General features: G+C 35.6%; 1 long non-coding RNA gene and 1 pseudogene across 1 annotated transcript in view; one reads left to right on the forward strand and one right to left on the reverse strand.

The window, feature by feature from the left end:
* LOC128868336 (uncharacterized) overlaps positions 1–22,506 on the reverse strand; it is a 56,423-nt gene extending 33,917 nt beyond the window's left edge. The window contains exons 1-2 of the long non-coding RNA XR_008455096.1: positions 22,142–22,506; positions 20,969–21,486 (exon numbers count right to left, since the gene is read on the reverse strand). This is a non-coding gene — a long non-coding RNA (uncharacterized LOC128868336). The remainder of the gene's footprint in view (positions 1–20,968; positions 21,487–22,141) is intronic.
* Positions 17,740–17,850, forward strand: LOC128868990 (small nucleolar RNA U3; annotated as a pseudogene).
* Positions 22,507–26,312: the final 3,806 nt, after the last annotated feature.

Genomic DNA, 26,312 nt, shown 5'->3' on the forward strand with positions numbered 1-26,312 from the left:
TAAAGCATTCACCAACAGCTTTCATTTGATACCCAAATTGTACATACACATCCGAAGGTTACCCGGGTCCACGTTTTGACCTATATCTCGAGACCCTATCTACCAATAGGTATCCAAACTATACGGAAACCATCTTCAATACCTCCTTAACAATGTGTGTAAGTTTGGTTTAATTCGGTGCAAAGACACGGCGGGTCCACGTTTTGGCATATATTTCCAGACCCTAGTCATCAATAGGTATGAAAATTACCCCGTATTAAAGCATTTATCACCAGCTTTCATTTGATACCCATATTGTACATACACAACCAAAGGTTACCCGGGTCCACGTTTTGACCTATATCTCGAGACCCCAGTCACGGAGCGGCATGAAAAATACTCTGTACTAAAGCATTCACCAACAGCTTCAATTTGATATCCATATTGTACAAACACATTCTAGGGTCCACGTTTTGGTCTCTATCTCGAGACCCTAGTCACGGAGCGGATGGAAATACTCTGAACTAAAGCATTCACCAACAGCTTTCATTTGATACCCAAATTGTACATACACATCCGAAGGTTACCCGGGTCCACGTTTTGACCTATATCTCGAGACCCTATCTACCAATAGGTATCCAAACTATACGGAAACCATCTTCAATACCTCCTTAACAATGTGTGTAAGTTTGGTTTAATTCGGTGCAAAGACATGGCGGGTCCACGTTTTGGCATATATTTCGAGACCCTAGTCATCAATAGGTATGAAAATTACCCCGTATTAAAGCACTTATCAACAGCTTTCTTTTGATACCCATATTGTACATACACAACCAAAGGTTACCCGAGTCCACGTTTTGACCTATATCTCGAGACCCCAGTCACGGAGCGGCATGAAAAATACTCTGTACTAAGGCATTCACCAACAGCTTCAATTTGATATCCATATTGTACAAACACATTCTAGGGTCCACGTTTTGGTCTCTATCTCGAGACCCTAGTCACGGAGCGGATGGAAATACTCTGAACTAAAGCATTCACCAACAGCTTTCATTTGATACCCAAATTGTACATACACATCCGAAGGTTACCCGGGTCCACGTTTTGACCTATATCTCGAGACCCTATCTACCAATAGGTATCCAAACTATACGGAAACCATCTTCAATACCTCCTTAACAATGTGTGTAAGTTTGGTTTAATTCGGTGCAAAGACACGGCGGGTCCACGTTTTGGCATATATTTCCAGACCCTAGTCATCAATAGGTATGAAAATTACCCCGTATTAAAGCATTTATCACCAGCTTTCATTTGATACCCATATTGTACATACACAACCAAAGGTTACCCGGGTCCACGTTTTGACCTATATCTCGAGACCCCAGTCACGGAGCGGCATGAAAAATACTCTGTACTAAAGCATTCACCAACAGCTTCAATTTGATATCCATATTGTACAAACACATTCTAGGGTCCACGTTTTGGTCTCTATCTCGAGACCCTAGTCACGGAGCGGCATGAAAAATACTCTGAACTAAAGCATTCACCAACAGCTTTCATTTGATACCCATATTATACATACACATCCGAAGGTTACCCGGGTCCACGTTTTGACCTATATCTCGAGCCCTATCCACCAATATGTATCCAAACTATACGGAAGCCATCTTCAATACCTACTTAACAATGTGTGTAAGTTTGGTTTAATTCGGTGCAGACACGGCCGGTTAGCGAACACACACAAAAAGTTGACTTTATTTTATATATAAGATTTTTTTCAGTTTGTGTCCGAAAAATCCAAATATCTTACGGAACCCTATTTTTTTCCAAAATAAAATGTAATCCATGTTACTCTTGGATAATGTAGTTTTCGAATGGTGAAAGAATTTTTAAAATCGGTCCAGTAGTTTTTGAGCCTATTCGTTACAAACAAACAAACAAACAAACAAACAAAGTTTTCCTCTTTATAATATTAGTATAGAAGAATAGCAAAGTAGTTGCAAACCTTGGATGGTTGTAGGGCTGTGAGTTAGTAAAACTTGTGAGGTTTGAAGAGTATTTTACTTTGGTATAAAAAGTTGCATCATCGGCATAGATTCGGAAGCCTATAGTTTTGAAATTACATTCCATTTCGTTGAGCTTTTCGAAGGGTATTGTGAAGAGTAAGACCGAAAAAAAAAAAAAGAGAACTGACCCTTATCACTATTAATACAATAAATTAAAATTAAAATTTATTGTTCGGCTACATAATTACGGACAACCATGGATGGAGATAGGTACCCGTTATCGAGCATTTTATTGTATAAGAATAGCTATGAGATTTTGAACAAAATCTGTTTCCAAAGTAGTTGCAAACCTTGGATGGTTGTAGGGCTGAGATAGTATCAAATTTTTACGATTAGTATACTCAACTGAGAAATTGGAGTTCTTCTCATAATTTTACCAGATTGTACCGAAGGCGTTCGCTATTTCTGTAGTTTAATGGGTGGAGTACGGATGGCATCATCATCATGGTATTGCAGTCCGGGTGGACCTTTGCCTCCTGTGCAATACGCCTGCATTCTTCTCGACAGCCCGCTTTCGCTCTATGTTGCTCACTCTTAAAACGTGTCCATACCACCGTAGGCTTTGGTACTTTATAAACCGCGTTACATTTCTTCCCGCAATTAAAACACTGAGCTGGTGGTTATATCGTATACGGTATGTATCGTCTTCTAATCATATAGGGCCGAATACTCTTCTAAGAATTTTTCTTTCAAATCGCATCAGTAAATTCACGTCATTAACTTTAAGGACCCATGATTCACAGCTGTAGGTGAGAACCGGTCTTATTATAGTTTTATACATCTGGAGTTTTTGCTCCTTTGATATCAATGAAGACTTCAGAATTTTGATATGGCCAAAGTATGCTCAGTTAGCTGCCTGAATACGGTCTTGTTATTTATGCTGAGTACTACGCCTAAGTATTAAACTCTTGCATGAACTCAAAAACACAACTTCCGATTCTGATGTGACTATCATGAAAGGATCAAGTCATGCACTTCGTCTTTTCTTCATTTATATTGAGGCCCACTGGTCTTCTAGCTTGCACTAAGCACATGAAAGCGTTCTGAAGAGCCTACCTATTTCTCACAAGATTCACCATGTCGTCATCGTATGCGCATTTGTATGCGATTTATAAAATATTGTGCCACCTTGATCTTTTCGTTTATTGCTGAATGCAGTGTTAAATTAAGTAAAAGCGTTGATAGTGTTGATAGAAAGTCACCTTGCTTCATGCCGGATTTCATTTCGAATTCGTCAGATATTTCGCCATTCATTAGTACTTTAGCGTTCGAGTGTATAAGAGTCATATTGATCAAATTTATGTATTTTTGCGGTACGAGGGGTGCCTTTTATATGTCGGGATTAGAGAACAAAAACAAATTTTAATCATCGAAATCACTTTATTGTTTTTCAAAATATTCTCCATGAAGATCTATACACTTTTACATGCGTTTGAACCAATTGTCGAAGCACTTTTGCCACTCTGAATGAGGTACCTCCAAAACATGCATTCTGAATGCCGCAACCACTTCTTCAGGTGTCGAAAAACGTTGACCTCTCAGTTTGTTTTTTACGTACGGAAATAAAAAGAAGTCATTCGGTGCCAAGTCAGGACTATACGGCGGATGACCCATTAATTCGATGTTTTGGGGGCTCAAAAATGCAGTTGTTTGAGCCGTTGTGTGAGAGCTCGCATTGTCCTGGTGAAGAGTGATCCGTCTTTGGCGATTGGTTTTCCTAATTTCTTGGAAGACAGCTGGCAAACAAATGGTTGTGTACCACTCAGAATTTACTGTTCTGCGTTGTTCTAGTGGTACGGTTGCGACATGTCCAGTTTTTCCGAAAAAACAGGCGACCATTTGCTTGGACGTGCTTCGTGCGTGAACAACTTTTGTTGGATTTGGCTCATCTTGAAACACCCATACAGTCGACTGCTGTTTACTTTCGGGCTCATACGCGTAAATCCATGATTCATCACCTGTCACGATGTCATAGACGTGTTTCGAAGCCCCGCGATCGTATTTTTTGAGCATTTCCTTCGACCAATCGACACGAGCCTTTTTTTGAGCGATTGACAAATTGTGTGGGATCCAACGCGAACAAATTTTTTTGACAGTCAAATGTTTATGCAATATTGAATGTATGCTGGTCCCACTAATGCCTAAGATTGTCTCAATCTCACGATAGGTCACATGACGATCTTGCAATATCAGTTCGCGCACAGCATCAATGGTTTTCGGAACAACAACTGATTTTGGACGACCTTCACGAAATTCGTCTTGGAGTGAACTACGACCACGATTGAATTCACCATACCATCGATAAACACTGGTCCTTAATGGAGCTTCATCGCCCAAAAATGAATTAAGTTCATCCATGCAATGTTGCTGAGTTAATCCACGTCGAAAGTTGTACAAAAAAATCGCACGAAAATGTTCACGATTTAATTCCATTTTTGGACCGGGATGAATCTTTTAAGTTACTGTAAACAACACAAATAGCGCTGGTATTTCAAAACGTTCTGAGTACGTAAAAGCAAAAAAATGTCAAACTTTGCGTCACAGCTGTCAGTTGCCAGATTGCATTACCAGGGTTGCCAAATCCCGAAATATAAAAGGCACCCCTCGTATACCCAGTACTTTTAGGTGATGGTCGATATATTTTCTGTTGAGTTCATCAAACGCTTGCTTAAAGTCTATAAATAAACAGTGTAGATTAATGTTGATCTCATAACATTTTTCGAATATGTGCGACATGATAAAGCATTGATCTGTTGTCGAGCGTCCGATTTTACAACCGCATTAATAACCTCCCACGATCTCTCCTGCATACACATTTAGTTTCTCATACAGTATGTTTGATAGAATTTTGTAGCTCACGGTGAGAAGCGCTATCCCTCTATAATATACGAATGCCGGGTTAGGGGTTTTTTGTATCCCATATTTTATTTGGCAAATTAAAAATGTATAGCTTGAAGTAAACCTTACTGTGATAGAAGCAACAAACACCGAAGGCCCTAGCAGCCACTATGCTAGTATTGTCAGGATTATATTGTATACATCCCCAAAAAATAATATAACAAATAAATGAAACTATTATAGAACGAAATAAAAAATCATCGATTTGCATTTTTGTTTTCTTAAAACAAAAAAACATTAAAATTAAAGCAAGAAGTTAGAGTTATATTGTACATATATCCCCTATAAATAATAATAATAATAAAGCAAGAAGATGCAACAAATAAAATAAAAACGGAAATCTGTTTCCTAAAAACTTTTAGTGGGTTGCATTGAGTAAATGTGCGGGTATTCGCCGTTTAAGCACGCACATAATCGGTCAATAAAGCACACAAAAAACCACAACATGAGAGGGCACGAGGCAAGCAGAAACGTCGAAACTATGAAGTGAGTTTCAGTTAAACTGCAGACTCAATTGTCAAGAAAAAACCACTGCATACATACACAACTTCATACGTTTATAATCACGTTACGGCGTGCGCTCACCCGTGCAGAGGTCGACAGACGGTCGGTCAGTTTTGACCTTCATTAGCCAGTCAAATTGACCTTAATTTCACTTTTTTCATAAAAGTCCATTGTCTTTATTTTTTTTTTTCAACTATTTCGTTTGATAAACAATGCAGCAATGTTCGAAAACAAAATGTATTGTACAAAAATATTCAACATTAGCAACAAATGCATGTTCCATAACTTCTATACGTAATGCCACTTAAATGACATACATATGTATGTATGTGCATATATCAACACAAATTGCCAAGTAACCGGTGTTCGGTATTGCACTCTTCCGAACGAAAAAGTACGTCTGTATAAATTGAACCGACAGCAAGACTTAAGTGGTTTCTGCTGTGCCTTGGCCGTCCTTCCTTTTGTTATTCTTGTACAATTAACTTGCACTTCACTCCTTCTTCAGAATCTGCTGACATTTGTCAATTAATTGAAATTATGACAAAGTTATGAATAGTTGGACAAGTCCATTCAAATATCCAATTAAACCAGATAAATAAACTTGTGTGACCTTTCCTATCCGTTCATCTTCTTTGTATGCGAACTTGGTTGTTGTTGTTAAGATTACTTTCATTTCCAGCTTCAATTACTTCGCACTTTAATTTCTGCCTCATTAAATTAAAATTGTGCCTACGCTTGACTTTATTGACTTTGCTTGGAGGATCAAAATATATCTACAATCGGTTTTCTTTATACTTCCAATTAACACGAAACTTACATGTGTATATATGTATGTATTTATGCAAAAAAGATGTGTAGAAGCTCTATTCAAGCAGCTGCTACGAAGACGAACTGCAATGAACAGCGGGAGGTGATAAGAGCTAGCTATCTTAAATACACGCGCCCACAAAGATTAAAAGTTTCTTACTTACACACATGCATATACTATATGCGCCATGCCCTGTGGGATAATGAAACAATGGAAGCTCATGCTTTAAGTTTTGAATTAATTTTCGCGAGCCCCACATAAATGAATATGGGGCACAACTATCGTTTTCTTCCCCTTGTGGTGAAGTGGAAAGTCTAAAAGTGAAACCGGCAATACTTATTTCTTACTCCAACTATTAATTACACTGGTCACACACCCTCAAACGAGGCTTCCTCCTTGAATGTATTGCCCATAATTTGACGCTATTTATCTAGTTGGAGCCAACGAAGCAGTAAATGATGATGACAGCAGCGAAGACCGACTAAATAGGAATTTGGAAAAAATTTTTAATTTATGTGTAAGTATGTGTGAGAATATTACAGCGCGCAAACTAAACAACGGCATAATTAAGGATCGACAACAGTAAGATTTTAGTCTATTGATAAATGGGTATTTCAGCAGCGAAGAAATAATTTGTGGGCTTTACATAACATCCGAGTTATTGGCGTTCAAATGATATGGGCGTAAAGAATATTTTAGTAAAAGCTGAGTTTCATCATTTAGTTCAGTTCAGTTTTCATTGCCTTTATGCGCCCATGACTCCCAGGCCACATAAGTAAAGGGTTTTCTAATAAGAGGTGTTATTTTGATATTCAAAGAAAAATGCTATTTTTTAATATAAATGATCGGATGTTTATTTCATTATAAAGTGGAAGGTATGCCGTTAATAGTGGAAAATAACATCAGGCAAATGACCACCACGACCACGCTTACAGGACAATATCCTTTTCATGAAATTTTCCATTACCGAAAAGATCAATGGTTTCGTTGCTTGTGTGATACGTAACGCCGACTTGTTGAAAATAAACGTTCTGCAGATCAATACCATCCAATTCCGGCCATTAAAAATCGTTAATCATCTCTCGATAGCGCAATCCATTCACCCGTGACACCTGTTATTGGAAAACCCTTTATATACATACATAAATTAGGGATGTCAATCCCGGTACCACATCGAACTAGTTGATCAAATCCCTGGTTCGTTGAATATATGTATATTTTTTGCATTAGATGCAATCAGTAAAAATTTCCACACCAATAAGAAATGCTTTATTTGAAACGTTGGTTGGTTTTTTTTATAACACAGTAAAAGTAATCGATAGCAGCTCGCCTGGAGAATAAGGTGCATATATTTAACTCACAGTTTGCAAGCTCCAGTTAATAGCAAGTCGCGTGATAGTAGTTCTGATTAAGGAAATTGATATATTTTCTGTGATGACAAATACTCTTAGCTGCAGAAAGCATTTAAATTTTTATCGATGGAGCGGAACGGCGTTTTTTCATCATCTATCAATGATTTAATTTTTTTAGATCACATTTTAATCAAAACAAACAGAAATTCAATGAACTCAATTTTTTCAAGAGTGATTTAAAGTACTTTTAAATAAGCAGTTGCTTCTTCTTCCGTATAAACAATTCGAGTAATACTTTGTATGAAACAAAAGGAGTGACACCTCAGCGAAAAAAAATTTGAAAAATTAACGGTATTTTGTAGTTAATTTAAACTTACACTTTGTTGTCCTAAAATTCAATAGGCTATAAAGCTGCAAACCCAAAAAATACTGAAAAATCTGGATAAAAAGTTGAAAGTTTTGATGAAATTTTGACATTTTTTGAAATTTTTTGCAAAAGTTGAAACTTTGCGTTATCCAGTTTTTGTTGTAATATGAACTATATTTTTAGAAAAAAAAAATAGTGCTGTGTTTATAATTTTGCAACGGGAGAGAAAAGAAATCACAGTCGTACAAATTAAAAGTCTATATGTGCTACACTTATTTAAAATAAATTTCAACAAAATCAAAAACCTCTTAATTTCGGGTCACAATACGATTCCGAATATCCTGGGACTAGTAAAATCCCGAAAAGTAACATCCCTAACGTACGTACTTATATTACATACCTAAATGTTGTTGATATGCACTATAAGCGAAATTGCAAAAACCGGCCAGCCGAGTGTTTCGAGGATTGAGGAAACCAAGCGGTCGACAGTCAGGCACAAAGTCTTACAAATCAACATTCGTCACACCTGGATTACAATTCTGTTCCCACATTTCATTATTCATGCATAGTGCTCTCTACTTCATTGCTTCATCTTTGTGCGCTGCTCTATTAGCTCGTCCATGGCTACAGGCCACTTGCACACCAGCCAAGTCATGTGAATATGTGGGCATGGGCTGGCATTTGTTTTTTGTTCGACGTATAAGTCTATTTATGTGCTACGCATAGATCTCTTTTCCCCCTATTCTCTCATCTTAGTATAGATGGATAGCAGTAAAACCATTCAAAAATAAAGAGAGTAAAAGTACTGAGAATATATTAGTAGGCAAATGATATTCTACTTCAATCATTTCCCTGCAACCCACTGACCATATAAGCTGACTATTACTAAGCAGATTAATTAATGTGCAGTTAGTAAAATCAATTTAAAACCAAAGTAAGGCAAGCTAAGGTAAAGGCAGTCAACTATAGGTTCTGACTCGAACGCCCCTGCTTCTTAGGCACTTATTTTTCCCTTAGCCCCTAATAATGAAATTAACAAAAACCAACTAGCTTATAAACACCCTGTTAATTTTTTCGCGTCAATATGTACTATGTTTAAAGTAGTAGCGGTAGTCAGAGGCATTTAAAAAGTATTTGTCATACTTTTTTGTACCATTTCATTTGACACCAAACAAGGAAAATTCTTTGAGTTAACATTAAATATAGTACTTAACTGAAAGTTAAGCTTCTAAAACCTCACACCCAAGTTTTCAAGAAACAAAATTTATTGTTTAAAATAAACCGATGTGTATCAACAAAATCAATCAATACTATTTTCTTATGCATTCCATAAGCCGTACAAATTTCATTAAAATCAATCGAGGTTCTTGAGTTACAAATCTTTCATATGCCCATCGATGGCCCGAGAGCACCTCGATATTCTGATCAGTAGGACTTACTTTTTAATGCTTTTCTTTAAGCGTGTCACAAACAGTGTTGGAGAATAGAAATAAATTTTGACGTTAGCGGCTTAATTGAAAGCACTAAGCTACGTACCAAGTACCATTACTTAAAACGATTTAGAGTAAAGAAAATATAATGAAACCAATAATTGCAATAAAAATACTAAAATTTCTAACTAACAACTCCAGCAATACAAAATTAGTGGATCTCCTAAAAAAAATACTCACCAAATGGCAAGTAAAATATTTTTTAATCTACTCATTTGATGGATTACGAAGACAAAATTGTTCAAGCCAATACTTCAACGTCCATTTTCATAGCGAAATAAAATAAACAATAATTCTATTTCTATTCGTAAACGGAAATTGGGTGAACATTGCCGCTATGCGTAATCAACCGGAAATTTCGTTGGCACAAACAATTTATGGAAATAAAAACGAGCAGCTGAGGTTGTGAAACTCGAAATCACGATAAGTTGGCCCAAATAATGACAAACAAATTGTTTAAGTATTTTAAAACTCTAAGATTTAATTCAAGGCGCAAGAAATATCGAATTCCAGCTTGAAGAATAACTTTTGGCGGTTTCGTTAAGCTGCTCACTACGTGCTGCACATACGTGTATTCGAGCAATGCACTCGTGACATGTTTGATGACTCCAGAAAAGGATTAAAAGTGGACTGAGGGCAAATAGGGTTTCAGAATAAATTTCCATCTGTATGATTTAGATTGATTTTTAATGCGTAATTCAATTTTATTCCACTAAATTTTTACGTCAACTTTCATGAATCATTTCAATTCCAGATTCACACATATTTATAGATATATACAATACATACATAAATATACCTGTAAAAAATACTTAAAGAGAACAATTGAGTGGAAATTTACTGAAACGCATGCACTGGATTTCAGGGAGCGATGTAATTTCCTAATTGAATGATGTGAACAATACTTGAATATCCTATGGGGATTTTGCGCGATGATTTTTGTTATTTACTGTCTTGTTGAAACCATCTCATATTTTTCCACACAGCTTTGCAAGCAATACTCGACCAATAATTTTTTGTGAATATCTAATAAAATTTTATTCAAATATGTTGAATAAGAGCAAAACATTATGGAAGATTAAAATGGAAATGAAAATTTGTGGGGTGTGAACAGCAAAAATATCGAACACTTGTTCTTTCGCAAATGTGTAAACACAGAAGCTCTGACGAATGCCGGCATATCTGGCGTCTTTTATTATACTAGATTGTTTTCGAAAGGAAATTCTGAGAATTCTGATAGTCGATACAATTTCTTGAAATTGAAGGGAGATGGTAATTTCTAAGATATGAATAACGAACAGAGAAAATAAGAAGAAAACCCCACAGACGTTAAGAGATTTCGATTGAAAAGAATCTCTAGTCAGTGATTTGATCAAAGGTGTCTCAGCAGAAAAATTTAATTTTCTCCCAGCGTAAAATGGACTATACTACGGTAAACAATTCCAAACTTTAATTAAAAACTGTCTAGTAGCTGCATTTTGAGACAAGTAATTTAAGAAGCACATAAACGTTCCACTTCTGAATAGTAATTTTTTCGTAAATCATGCCTTTATCCCGTACGTGCATTATCTAAATGGCATCAGATGTTTAAATAAACACAGACTCTAACTAAAACTAATGGCCCAATACCACAAGTCGACGACTAAGGGATGATTAGATACCAAATACGACGATGGTTTGCACAGTCTGACAGCCTGAAATTTAATTGATTTTTATAATCAAGAACTAGTACACCATACTCTGAAAGTTCTTGATGTGCTGAATTCAAATCTGACCTCAGAAGAGCCCGGAACACGATTACTAGATTTTTTTTTTGTTTTTGTTTTAAGAAGTACGTATCAAGTACATAATTTTTTTGCATCTGTATTCTGTGTTGAATTTACAGTTTTACTTACTTGCAGTTATTTGAGCTTTTTTAATTTAACATCTGTACGAGAGTCGTTTGAAAAGTACATGCACAGTCAGAGAAATCGCGCTTATCGAGGTGGCTTTTAGTTAGCAGCATCTCTTGGAAGAACACACACCAAGTTTCAGCCAGATCGGTATATTTTGTGTTTGTCAGTCGTTTGAATCGAGGAAGTCGACGATTTTCCTTTTCCGTCACGACAATGCACCAATGCACCTCAGCAGTTGTATTCACAAAATCAATGGAAATAGGGTTCCAAATCAATTTTTTGGTCGGGCTTTTCAAACGACATGTTACATAAGATTAGGGTGGATAAAAAAGTAACTGGTGCATGTTTTGTATAAACAGATTATTCCGTTTAATTCAGCTAATATTCGCAGTCAGTTTGTATCGAGTCGTGGTACCAAAATTTTGGTTTAATTGTCATGTAATTTAATAAAAAAAGTTATTAGCCTCAACAACTTAATTTCTTCTGTTATTTTTCTGTGCGCACTGAAGTGTGTCTACTGGAAAATTTTCAGTGCGTGAAAAAGAAAACCGTAGAATTGTTAGCAAAAAGCGGAGAGAAAAAAATATGCAATTTTAGATTTTGTTATTCTTGCAGAAAAACCATTGTGTACTTAGTGTATTTGCAACTACCAACATATATGTATTTGTTCTTGTGCATGCATGTATGTATATGTCTGCCTGCCTTTTCGAGTAAGTATGTGTATTCGTGATAGACTTTGGAAATTTTACTTATTATAGATTTACAAGTATTAGCCACTATACTTCGTCCACTCTTGTTGTAGAGCCTGTTCAAGCCATTCTCATTCTGGCGAAATTTTGCTGTTCTTAGTGCAAAACCATATTACATTTTTTTACTCGTACATTAAGGGGGTTTTCAACTTAACACATACGCAATCATAAACAAGTATGCAAACAAACATACATATGTGCATGCCAGTCTATAGAAAATATACGGAGCTTTGATTTTCTGCTGAGGGCTCCAGTTGCATGCCTCCACTGACCATTCAAATGCATATAAAGTTTCTGTGCAGCCTAACCCTGTCGCCATATGATGGGCAAGTTGGCCGTGACAGAGCGACCGAATGCCAACTGTTCGTCGAATTCTGCAGCTCCAGATCTTCGCTTCTTCTGCTGGCGTTTTATATTTCATCTCATTTGCAAGACGGTGTTATATTACCTTCTTGCTGCACTCACCATTTTTGCCGATTCCGCACTTACCCAATTCAAAGTCATTATGACTAGCTTCTTACCTACACTCCATTGCTACAAACCTCGGTTTAATTTCTTTTTTGCTTATCTTTGCATTTTTTCCAAGTAGTACGACTATGTGAGTAGCTCTTCGCCATTATAAACATACATATGTATATATTCGTAAATATTTGCACGCAAACTTTAAATTTTTCGTGGACTTTTTATAGTGTTGAATTTCATTTAATCAAATCCATTGTAGCGATTGAATTAAATAAGAAGAATCCTTGTCTGCAAAAAATCACACCGCAAACGGCAACAATACCGACTAACATTTCGAATTAGCACTTAACTAAGTCGCACATCTAAAAAACTACCCATTACCTACAGTAATTACAGTCCCTCGGAAACATTAAATGGCCATAGATTTCTTGTTTTTTTCAATAATAAATAGAAATGTTATTAGTGGATTTACAATTTAAGCAGGCCCAAAGCCAACTACCAACGAAATAGCGACTAATTATGTCATAAACTGAAAATGCCTGTCAGAAACGGAAGAAGGTGCAAATGAAGACTACAAAGCGCATGCGGTACCAACTTCCAACCGAAATCAAAGCTACGACAGCAGTTATTTGCCGATAAATCCAAAGTCCGAATTCAGCCTAATTGTGCGAAATTAATTGCAAACAAAGGAGCGCAAATAGTTTATTTATGAACGAGAATAACTGTATGTGCAAAAGAAATGAGCGTCCCTACGCGATTAAGTCAATGCCGGGGGAAGTAATATGAAAAACCATTCAGTAAATGCGATGAGTTTAATTAAACAAAGCACGTTTCACGCATCCGTATGCGCGTGTGCTGACAACCAACAGACCACAGCACGAGTCCAAGAAGCGAACATTAATGATCAACGTACACCGGCCGGCATATCCGCCAAATGGAGCGGTTTGAATGAAGGAAGGGTATGAAAATATGGGAAAAAAGAATGGGAAGCACGGACTCAGAACGTGATGGTTAAGCCAGGCGATGATTCAACAACAAGAATGCTTTTACATTACGGCTCATAAATTATGACTAAAAAAGCATAATTCCACCAACTGAACAAATTTGGAAAGAAAGTGTTACAAGTTGAAGTTGAAAAGTAAGCCGGGAGTATAATTTGAGGTACGACTATAATTTGAGTGACTGCACCATGCTTCCACATATGTACACATGGGGATGTTTTGTGTGCAGCACATACGACAGCATTTAAGACACCGTGTGTTCTGCGTCAACCACAGATAACTTTCCGCATTGTGTGCATATGCGTGTATGAAATTATGCATAGTTCAGCTAACGTCAATAATATCTATCTCAATTCTATTGAAATTCAATCCGAATGCAATAGAAGACAACAACCACAGCGCCACAATCAGCAGTGGCCCAACTGAGCGTCTATATTTATTATACATACATATGCGGCAATTGCGCTGGCTGAGTGTGGCATGTGTTCAGTTTTATGGTTTAGAAATGCTGAGGGAGCACTCACATGCATAGTATATTATTTATTGTTTTGGATTTCTTTCGTTAAAACACTCAGTCTGGTTGCCAATATAAGAGCCAAATGGGCGGTGGGATGTACAACTAACAACAAATAAATAAATTACAGAAATCTAAACACAAAAGCCGCAATGTGTAGCAAAATAAAACTCAATCAGTAAATAGCAGTATTATAGAATCGATATCTAGGAAGACAAAACTGCAAACGTGAAATTTAAAATGACCTAAATTGAAAACGATGATGAAACAGTTAATAGTGATCAAGAGTATTTCCTGCACACACATACCTCTTCTATACGTACATAAGGTTATACAATTCCACAGCAAAAGGTTGGCGAAGGCCGAGAAATATACCACTACTCTGCCGTGGGGGTGAGCAAAACCAGGCGAGAGGCTAACCGCAATACCCATAAATTAAATTTTTAATCACAATTAAGCTGAAAGTGTGACAGCAGCCATGCCATGAAAGACTGCAATCAAGCGCGAACAAGTAAATTGCTTTATATTGAGGCACTTAATTCACGCTTGTAAAGCGTAACCTCAAATTCATAATAACCCAAAATTAAGTATACAAGTAACAAAAATAAAGGAAAAAATATGTATAGACAACAATATTCCATACGCAAATCTAAACTATTATTATGGTCTGAGGAATATTTCTACACACCAGAAATGTTTACTAAAACTAACATACATACATACATAATATGGTATTCAGAAAGGCGTGAGAATCCCGATTTGTATCAAAGATATGGAACCAAACTTCAATCGATGGAATTCGTCAAGTAATCGTCGGTACATTATGACGTTTACCATAAAAAACAGATACCCACAGAACATACGACCTTGTCTTCGCGTTGCTATATATATATATATATATAATTGACGCGTACACCCTTTTTGGGTGTTTGGCCGAGCTCCTCCTCCTATTTGTGGTGTGCGTCTTGATGTTGTTCCACAAAATGGAGGGACCTACAGTTTTAAGCCGACTCGGAACGGCAGATATTTTTATGAGAAGCTTTTTCATGACAGAAATACACTCGGAGGTTTGCCACTGCCTGCCGAGGGGCGACCGCTATTTGAAAAATGTTTTTCTTAATTTTGGTGTTTCACCGAGATTCGAACCGACGTTCTCTCTGTGAATTGCGAATGGTAGTCACGCACCAACCCATTCGGCTACGGCGGACGCCCGTTGCTATAGCGTTCATCAATTATTCTCCTTATTTTATGATATAGCACTTGTAATATTATTTTGCTGTTTTCCAACGCCAAAACTGCCTTCTTGAATCCTTAGGCAAGATGTACCTACTTGTACTAATTCAAGTTCGAGGTATTCTAGGATCTATTTCCTACAGTTTTAGGTAGTGCCTTTGCGATGTTTATTAAGCCGGTTCGACCCTTCTCACACACCAACGAACTAACCAAATCCTTTTTTTCTTCCCATAGAACCAAAATGGACACTTTTATGGGTATTTTCTTAAAATGCAGTATACTCAAAATGACCCATGCCATTGCGCCACTTGTCACAGCATGCCACGCTATATTAAAAAAAGGTGAATCATATATTATCTGGTAACTCCTACAATACTTCGTTCCCACTACAGTCGGTTCTCCCTTACCGGAACGACCCGGACTAATATCCGACCGAGCAACATTCCCCAAATATTTATATGGAGTGTTTTTGTCGTTACACCAACAACAACACTTCGAATGTAAGCTACTGCCTTTCCAACGTTTTTATGTTCGCAACTGTGTGAAGTATGCGGAATCAGGCAATAAGTTCCTAACTGCATACTACAACTTCGTATTTTTAATAACAAAAACGGCAATGTCTTCTATCAAATTTAAATATCTTGTTGTGAGCTGGCGGCAGACGAGTTATTAAGCGTTTGAAGTGAAATGGGAGAAGTTTTGTAGAGCAGCGGATAAGGATGGATATTAAAAGCCTACATAAAATTGAAAACAAAAAAAAAAAACGACTTCAATAGAAATTTGTGTGGCCAGTTAATTAAAATTATTATTTTTCTTAATATTGTAAACCAATCTTCCACTCCCGAACCCAAAGGATTATCTTTTAAAATTTTATTTTTCTTAAAGAAACCTCGCGTAAGCAACCTGCTGAATTCAGTTTAGATATTAACTGGTTTTAAGGGGGTATTCTAGTCTAGAGGCCCGAATTTCGAGGATTTTTTGACGATGAATAAAAAAACAGCTATTGATATTTTTACGATACATTTTTTTATCATTTATTTATTCATATATTAGGAGCACACAAAATAAATTTGAAAAAAAAAAAATGAATTTTCATGGAGTTATGCGTCCTTGAAGTGGAAGGGGGGAAAAAAGGCAGTGTCCCCGTCGTCACGATTTCTACCCTTGTGGTCATCTGAAAAAAAAAAAATACAAATTCTTAATTAATATGAATGTCATTATCGTATGAACCAGAAAAAACGGAAAAAAAAATTTTTTCCATAAAATGGCGGCTACTCAAAAAATTGAGGTCGATTTTTCTCTTATTTTTAAGCTTTCTCGAATTGTTTACACATATTAAAAAATTGAAATTTCCAGTTTTTCGAGCTTCATACGATAGAGATATATTTAAGGAATATTCATGACAAATTTCAAGCAAATCGGTTAATTAGAACTTGAGATATCGTGCCGACCGTACCGAAAGAAGTAGTTTCGAGAAAAACACGTTTAAAGTTCGCCGACCGCTCAAACCAGTCCAGCTGTCGCGTCACTAAAATAGTTGTAGCTTCGAAAATAATTCGAATTTTGAAAAATCCTTTTAGGGAGATATTTTTGAATAGTTAAACTATCAAATTTTGAAAAAAAAAATTTTCGATTTTTTTCAAATTTCTAGACTAGAATACCCCCTTAAGATAAATGGGAGCCAACGAAATTACAAGTAGCTGAGAACATAATTGAATTATATTTTAAATTTGATAACTAAACATATTCGATTGCAGCAATTTTAGAGGCGAAATTTTCAGTTCACTAGCAGTTACATTCTGATTGGTAATTTTTGTACGAAATATTGAGCTGGAATACCATTCAGACTCGCATCGATTTTTCTACGCTATCGCCCCAGAAAGCCTAAAAATACAGTTGAAATATACTTATCTTATCTTTGACAAAAAAACAACACCTCTGTTTACAAATAGTTGCGCATCTCTCACAAGCATAGGGAATAGACATTGTTTGGTTCTAAATCCAAACGCACGCTCCATATTTTTAAAATGCTTTTTTTCGGTTGATTGCATATCAATAACCCTGATCCGCTAATAAATATTATATATGCCGATAGCTGTGCATGGATGACTAAACGGCAATTCGTTGGAAACTGAAACCTCTACTTATAGGTATCAAAAAATTGCTTGGACAAAAGTCACTTGATGACTAATGCATTGAGCTGTTTGAATTTCAAGTCTTAGGTACTATCACTATCTGGATAACTTTTACTTAAAGCAAATATTTTCCTGGTTTGTAAATGTAAAACCTCTTAATTATGAATGCGAATATTTACGTTTGTATGTATGCAGTAAAAAAGCTGAAAATTCAACCTATTTACATCTTCCTTTATTTATGCATGAAAACACGAAGCAGAGCAATTCACAACAGACTATTCGCGAGATTATACTTCACAGGATCATTTCTGTAGTCAGTCCTCATTTACTTTCGATGCAACAGCAAAACCTGAAGTACTCACGTTGAAAACATAACACAATGCAAATCCGAATGCAAATCAGCACGCTCTAGAAAGACAAAGTAAAAGAACGAACGATTGCATAGTAATGGCTTGCTCACCGAATCTTATTTTGGCATAGGTAGGTAGGTAGCCGCCGACTATTTAACCGGCACAGTTCCAAGCAGCTGTTTTCATCTCTGAAATTACGTCGCTGTTGAATTTCGAATTTTGGTTACGTTACCGTTGCTTCTTTCCGGAGCAGGCTTCACTTCTTCAGCGAACCTGAACTGATTTGTCAACAACAGCGAGTAAACGAATCAGATCTTCGGTTGATCTGTTAGTTTTATATATGTACATCAGAGTTATGTACACATACACGTACATACATATACATATGTTTTAAGTGGAATATACCAGCTACACTCTGGTTGACCGGTCTCATTTTCAGTGTGTTTGTGGCCCTTCGGCCTGCACTGCTTTAGCGACTGCAATCTCAGCTGTGATTAGTAGGAGTGGGATTATTTTCGAATAATATTCGAATAAACATTATTCGAATAAAACGAATAATACTATTCGTTTCAAATAATTCGAATAGTTCATTAATCGAATACCTTAGTATTCGAATACCTCACTATTCGAATACCACCTCACTATTCGAATACCTCACTATTCGAATACCTTACTATTCGAATACCTCACTATTCGAATACTTTACTATTTGAATACCTCACTATTCGAATACCTTACTATTCGAATACCTCACTATATATTCATTTATATCAGGGAGAAAATGCTTTTAAAAATATAAAAATTACATTGGCCCTTCTCATGGTGCTAATCAGTTTTTCTCGATTTTTGAACATTGTGACTTTTTGATTTGACCGCTTCATGTTTCAATTAGCTAATATGATAAGATTTCTTCGGTATTGTTCTTGATAAAACATCGACAGGTTTACATACTTATATGTATGTGCATAACTAAATGTGCATAAAAACATCAGAGCGTTTCTAAAAAAATATTTGGTTTCCCCTCGTAACAATTCTTGTGTTTAGACGCCTTAATATTAATATTAGGGTGGCCCGCATCGCACTTTTCAATTTCCCATTTAAATTGTATGGAGAAATATGATTTCACATTTTCTATGTCCGCATCGTATTATACGATAACGGATCGAAATAATGGTTTTCTCTCAAACGATAAATATGGAGCCTTAAAATCTTCTTTTGCTTAATCTACAGATTTAGAAGTTATTCATAATACTTATTTATGTACACATGCAGATTGCTTTGAAATTGGATTGATGCGCAAATGCATGTGTGTATGTATTGAATTTGCATACATAGGTACATGCACTTGTACAGAAACCGATTAGTAGTCCGCTAATCTAAGTAAATATTTACCAAAAATATTCGAATAGTGATGTATTCGAATAGTAAGGTATTTGAATAGTGAGGTGGTATTCGAATAGTAAGGTATTCGAATAGTAAGGTATTCGAACAGTAAGGTATTCGAATAGTGAGGTATTCGAATAGTGAGGTATTCGAATAGCATTATTCGAATAAACGAATAAAAAATTCGAATAAATATTATTCGAATTACGAATACCTCTCGAATAAAAGATTTTATTATTCGAATAGTCCCACCACTAGTGATTAGAAATCAAGTGAAGTGAGTCACCACACAGCCTAGCGGTTTTATAATATACACCAGCACTTCGATCCACGCTACCACTGAAAGTTCACGTGTACTTTGTGCAAACACGGTGAACGTCGCGTGAACTCAAAGACTTTGCAGGCAGTCATTGAATTAGTTTCAGTTGGAGTTCGTATTGAATTTTTTTTTTTTTTTTTTAATATTTTTGCTTTATGAGTGTATATGCGTGCGCATGTGGAAGGCTTAATTTTTTACTGCTTATTACGGTTACGTGAGTAGAAAACTGGTTTATTTACGAGCAATTTATTGCACATCGAGTTTCGCCGACAGCCAAGCAAGTAATTCGAGTAAGTTTCTGTATTTCATTGCAGATTTTGAAGGGCACGTCGAGAGGCGCTACTGCGACACTTTATTTGTCATCATTCGCTTATGTATATTACATAAGTATTTATTTGTGGATGATCGTAGATTCAATATGTTGCTGAAATTCCAACGTTATTATACGTAAACTTTTTTTGAAGAACATTGTAAGTGTCTGAAATAAACTATAATAGAGTGTCAGAATAATATCAATGTAGTAGTTTATGATGCACTTACTAATGTTTTTTTTTCGTTATTGAATCAAAATGTATAATGTGGAAAAGTACTACATCGACGAGAATTATGAAGGAAATTTGTTTGAAAATACTACAATGGAACCCCACCCGGTTATTTGCTACTACAAATGCAACAATTCTATGATAGCCAGAGAGTTTTATATTTTCCTGTCAAATCCTCCATTACTAGAAAATTATAACAAAAATAAAGTAGAAGATAAATGAATGCACATAAAACCCAAAAGCAGGACAAAACAAAATTGATATATGTTGTCAGATAGACGAAAGAAAATATATTGAGAGCAAGGAAATTAAACAAGAGCAGAGATGTAAATGAATAAAACAAAATTAGAAGCGACAAATTTGTACAAAAATGTGCAAAAAAAAATGCAACCATATATGCAGGCACAGTACATTGAAAAACTGTTATGGTTGTGATAAAATATAATTTAATTTTCTTTTAATCACAAATTGTATGAAAACAGAACTAATTTTCATATTTATACCTCATTTAGCAGCTAAGCTACGGAGAAGTGTAACAAAAACAGAGAGTCGCACGACCGAAAAAGGGCGTGTAAGGAAGAGCTACAATAAGCGAAACAGAATTGCCTTAAAAAGAAGATGCGATTGCGAGCGAGGGCTCTGGATACATGCGCGCTGCAAGAGCTACTGCTGAAATTCATACATATAGTATGTATAGTCCTCCTGCGAGCCAGTGAACAGACTCACTTATTTTCTTTTGCCCATCTCTAGTACGAAAATTTTCGGGCCAAACGTACCGAGCGAAATTATTTGAAAATGGAGTTAGCTTTACCTTAAGTAGACACAATGCATATATGTACATATAAAATTCTATTAAAAACACTAAACAAAGATATTACGAAAGTTGCAAAATTAAATAATTTATACTCATGCACTTACCACATAATTTAATTTAATCCTTGATATTCCGCTTGATGCTCCCAATGCTTTCCTGATAGATCAGATGCCTCTGGGAACTTCTCGCTATACTATTTTAGTTCAATCTATTCTTCATACTCCAATTTTTTCTCCGCCTTTCCCTTCTCCTGGGCGGTAAATCGACCCCTCCAGCGGTATTTTCTCTTATTGCAATATTTATTTCACACTTCAATTGCTTTACTCTTTGTCACAATATTTAAATTTTTGCTCTCGCAAAGGTTTCAAATTTGGCATTTATTCCCGTTTAAACCCTTTTCTGCACAAACTTTCTTTTCTTTTTTTCACTACAATTTTTATCCTTTGAGGAAGATATTATAAACTATGCACTTTTAATACACTTGGATTGACTTTTTTGTCGTTGCTTTCTTTTCTTCACTTCGTCTTATTATCTTCAGTTCCTTTATTTATAGGCCCTTCTCATGTTGACTATGCGCGCCCACCGTCGTCATCAACTATGCCGCTGCTGCTGCTTTGCGCTACTGCAACCGATAAAACGAAAAATCAGAATGGAAACCCAACCCGAAATCAAAGAGCGCTCGTTTGCTCCGTATAAAACACACCCTATCCTTCCCCTAATCTATTTTACCAAATTGCACATTGTACACGCAAGAACAACACCTTAAATATGTGCCTACTCATGTACGAATCCATGCAAGCAAATGATACCACACCGAGGAACTGTTGACAAAATCGTAGCTTCATTGCTGGACTTTTAATAGAGCTAGCACCCAAGGGAAGTGATGCTCTCTGGTTTGATATCAGAAAACGTTCTCTAGCAATTCTTGCAACAAACAAACAAACATAAATAGGGCGATATTTCAATTTTCTCTTCGCCGCAACCTGTGTCTACACATACTCTCTCCCTTCACCCACACCCTGAGCTCTTTGAAAAATAAACGTTTCCATTCCTCTCGTTCCCTTGAGCGATGATTCGCAGTCGTCACAGCCAACTTTATTGCTATTCTTTGATCCCTGTATGTATAAAGCACCTAGAAAATTTTGACCATCCCTTTCCTTTAGAAAATTAGAAGGCTGAGAGTCTGAAAATCGCAATTTACACGGTTTTTTAGTTACGTGTAGAAGTCCTATGAACAAATTACAACTCAGAAAAAACTTTTGTAGAGTTTTCGTTACTGAAGTTCCGAGACTGCTGTCTCACTTATTCCTAGTGCCTCTTCCTGCTGCTCTGCTTTTATTGCTGCCATCGACGCTTTGTTTGGCTTAGCCAGTTCGTGTGTGTATGCTTATTTGTTTCACCGCCTGTTTCACTAAATTTTCACCCGACAACTAGGTAACTTTATGGACCTCTGCACGCACAAACGACGTCACTTTTACACCATTAACACTATGTAATTTTGTGGCTTCTATTAACTTTCTTTTTCATTTAAAAAAACGCCTTTTATTTTTAACCGAAACAAAATTTCCTTCCGCAACACACAAACACATATCACTCCAACGATGGCAACGATGTCAACGATCAAATAGCAGTTGCTTAAGTAGGGTTGTAAAAAGTTTCATTTTATGTATCCGCAGAGAGTTTTACGAAACAGTACTATTCGGAGTACATGGTTGCATGAGAACACCTTAATACACTTTCGAGCGTATCGTCGATATAATTAATAAATCAATCGTGTTTAAAACCTTTTTAAAATAGTAAAACCTCGTTAAAATACATAGTGAAGTAATAATATAGTTCACCAAAGAGTAGAATGCATGCATTTTCAAAGTTCTAGAAGGGGGGAAAATAATTCCAAGTTCGTTTAAATTAATAAAGACATTTAAAATAATATTGATAAGATAATTTCATTTGGTCTGAATTGAACATTATATGAATTTTAATGTAGAGAATAGACTTATCTCGTATGCAACAAAACATTTTAAAATTGTTTTATTTTACATTTCTGCTAAATATTATTCTATTTCAAATATTAAATAGTGTACTATTTTGTTTTTACTAGATATAGTATAATACCTGTTTATACAGTTGTGTAATTAAATAAAAATTTCATTATTTTCTTAACTGGATAAGATACGAGCAAAGAGATTTGAATACAAAAAGCTTTAATAAAAGGAAGTAAATGTCGCATGACTTGTCAATACCTTGCTACAAGTTTGCTAATCTCGATTAAAGTGGCAATATAAATGTGATCTTAGAACTTTTTTAATGCCTCCCAATTTGGTAAAGATGGGTCGGAGAGATGAACCACAAATCATTATCGATTATCGTTTGTCTTTATAATATATTATGTTCCCATAGAAGAATTTGTACATAAATAGAATTTGTGTACTGGGCAGTGGAGGTGACAACGATAATTAAGAATAATAAGACAATTGGGTTTATTTAACCATTCCATTATTATAATATAACTTTTGACGTGATAACGTCTTATAATTCGATTTAGCCGGCTGCACGCACGAAAAAATGTGTCGTTACCTTGCTAATTTGTCGTTACCTTGCTCATTGTCGTTACCTTGAATGAACTGCAAGCGAAAGCGCGGAACGAACGACAAAGCAAACGAACGGCAACGTTCAACATCTTGCTCTCTCCTACTTAAGTGAGCGTATATATGTATGTATATGCGCATATGTACATATATAAATTCACGTATTTGTATTTGCATATGCCTTCTTATTGATTATTATTAATTTGATTTACTTGAAAAATTTAAAATAAAACCAAGTTTGTTAATAATACCCGTTGTTTTAATGTTATTATTATTAATTTTTTTATTATATATGAAGGAAAAAATGTATGGTAATATTTACCACATACCGTATAAGATATGTTGTATGCTAATATATGTATATAAACATGCATATACATATACAATTTCGCGCAATTTTCAAAAAGAACAAATCTAGGGTATATTCAGAAACGCATTATAAATGCGCAGTAATTGCAACGCTGGCAACACTGCCAATGTGACAAGTGATGCAATTGATAGATTTGTTAACGATTTGCAAAAAGATTTGTTGCATTTATGAACGCGTTGTACACTAAAATGGAAGTATTATTGAGTTTAGTTGTTGACGATATATTTGAAGTAAAAAGTGATAGTTTTTTGCTAAATTTAAGAAAAAAAAGAAAATCACATATAGTAAGATGTTCATTAAAACGAAAAATTCCCAAAAATAAATCTTTTTTTCCTAGTCGCTAATGCTTTTTAATTTATTGTGATTGTAATTCATTACTTTTCCAATTTTGAAAAAAAAAAAAAAAAAAAATTTTTTTTTGAAACAATTAGAAAATTTTCGCTGCGCGATTTGCCCGTCTATTTTCAAATCTTTATTCACTTTTTTTATTTCTTCCGCCACCTTATTCCACAAAACACTCTTTTTCCTCCTCCCTGAAGCAAATTCACTTTCCATGCTCAGTCGGACTCTGAGAAGCAACTTTACTTCCGATGTACTTAGATAATCGCTAAAATCAAAAAAAATGTAATAAAATATTGTTTTAATAACGTATATTTAATATATCTTTGCATTAAAAGCTAAAAAAAAAAAATTTTTTAATCACTTTTCATCAGACATCATATTAGCGAATCAGCGGCAGTATTAAAATTTTTCCTGCAAATAATGCGTGACGTTCGATACAAAAATGGCGTTTTGGAATGCGATGCATTTGCAGTACTGCCATATTTGCATTTCTGAACGCATTGCCAACACTGCAAAAGTACGTTGCGCATTATAATGCGTTTCTGAATATACCCCTATATGTAAAGATGCATACAAATCATATGGACATATCAAATATACGAATCTATTCCGTACGCAAGCAAATGTAAGCTAAGGTGTTTGAACTGCAAGCGAGAGCGCGGAACGAACGACAAAGAGCACAATCGGCCCCCGCGTTCGGCAACGTTCGACATCTGGCTCTGTTCTACTTGAGTGAACATATATATGTATGTATATGTACCTATGTGTATGCGCATTTGTATATAAACTCACATACTCGTATTTGCATATGCCTTCTTCCTGTGTGCATGGTAATGAACCATTTCTCTGTTGAGAATAGGACGATGATAGAAAAAGTAGGAAATGAAAGGGAGTGTTTCGAGTGTAAAGTGTCTTGAAAAAGGCAAATCGATGATGGTGTGCCTCTTGACTTATTGACTTATTAACGTCTGATGCACAATCGAAATTGAAGATATCTTTCATGAATTTGATAAATGTTTCGTCATTTTTCACGTTTGTGTAAATGTAACTTGATCAATTCCATTTACCTCCTCCTCTATATCCATACAAAATATCTATCAAACAAATAAAATTAATTTTGTTTTGAAAATTGCAACCATTACATCAATATTTTCTTATGACGTTGTCACGTTAAACTATCGTCAGTAAACCGACTTTACAGACAACCTCTTTTTTTGGTTATTATTCAACTTAAGTTATTTTTTCGTTTGATTTTGACAGCTTATTTTGATAATTCCCGATAAAAATTAGGGAAGACAAAGATTTGTACATAATTCGCAAAATAATTGAGACTGGATTACAATAAAGGTGATTTACCCTCAAAAATTTATATGGCATAACCGGAAGGGTAATTGGGGAGTGAAGTACAAATGTAAGAGCGGATTACGTGTTGTGAAAACTTAACATAAGGCCAGATTTTCAATGCTAATTAGCTATGCTTTCTAATTAAATTATTGCAACTTTTCGATTTCGATCACTGGATTGCTAAATAAAAGTCATAAATTAATGGCAACACAACTTGCTTGCTTTATTAAATTTCACTTCTTAAGCACTTTACGTTTACACGTTCGCACACTCAACTCAAATTTCACCGGTTCAGCCAGCACTGAAAAACTACTAGAGCAACAACAACATTTACAAGAATTTTTTTTTTGCAGTCCAGTTTTTTTAATGTCAAAATTTGAAAAAAAAACAAGAAAAAAGTAGTGGTGGCTCTCCTTCATTTGATAGTCAACACTTGTCGGCTCGACACTTTAATTCGATATCCAACTATCTGCGAGACCGTTAGATATTTTAGGAAGTATTTCGAAAGTACATTGTATTTACCGAAAGCTGTGTGAAATAGATTAAGCATAACGAGTTATGGTGCTCACACTCACTAGCGTAAACGTACGTTCCGTGTCAGCTGACACGAAAACCTTATGAGAATCCCCTTATAAATGAAATGTTCCGTAGAAACGTGTCAGCTGATTGCTCTCCACCACACAGTGTTGCCAACATTCCAACTTGAATCCATTGCAGGTTTTGATGCCGTTGATGGTACGCATTTACAGTTGTTAAAATCTGTAGAAAATTAACACACATATTTTAGTAGAAAGGGAAAACTAA

The sequence above is a fragment of the Anastrepha ludens genome, chromosome 6 (genome assembly GCF_028408465.1).
Source record: "Anastrepha ludens isolate Willacy chromosome 6, idAnaLude1.1, whole genome shotgun sequence".
Taxonomy (NCBI): Eukaryota; Metazoa; Arthropoda; class Insecta; order Diptera; family Tephritidae; genus Anastrepha; species Anastrepha ludens.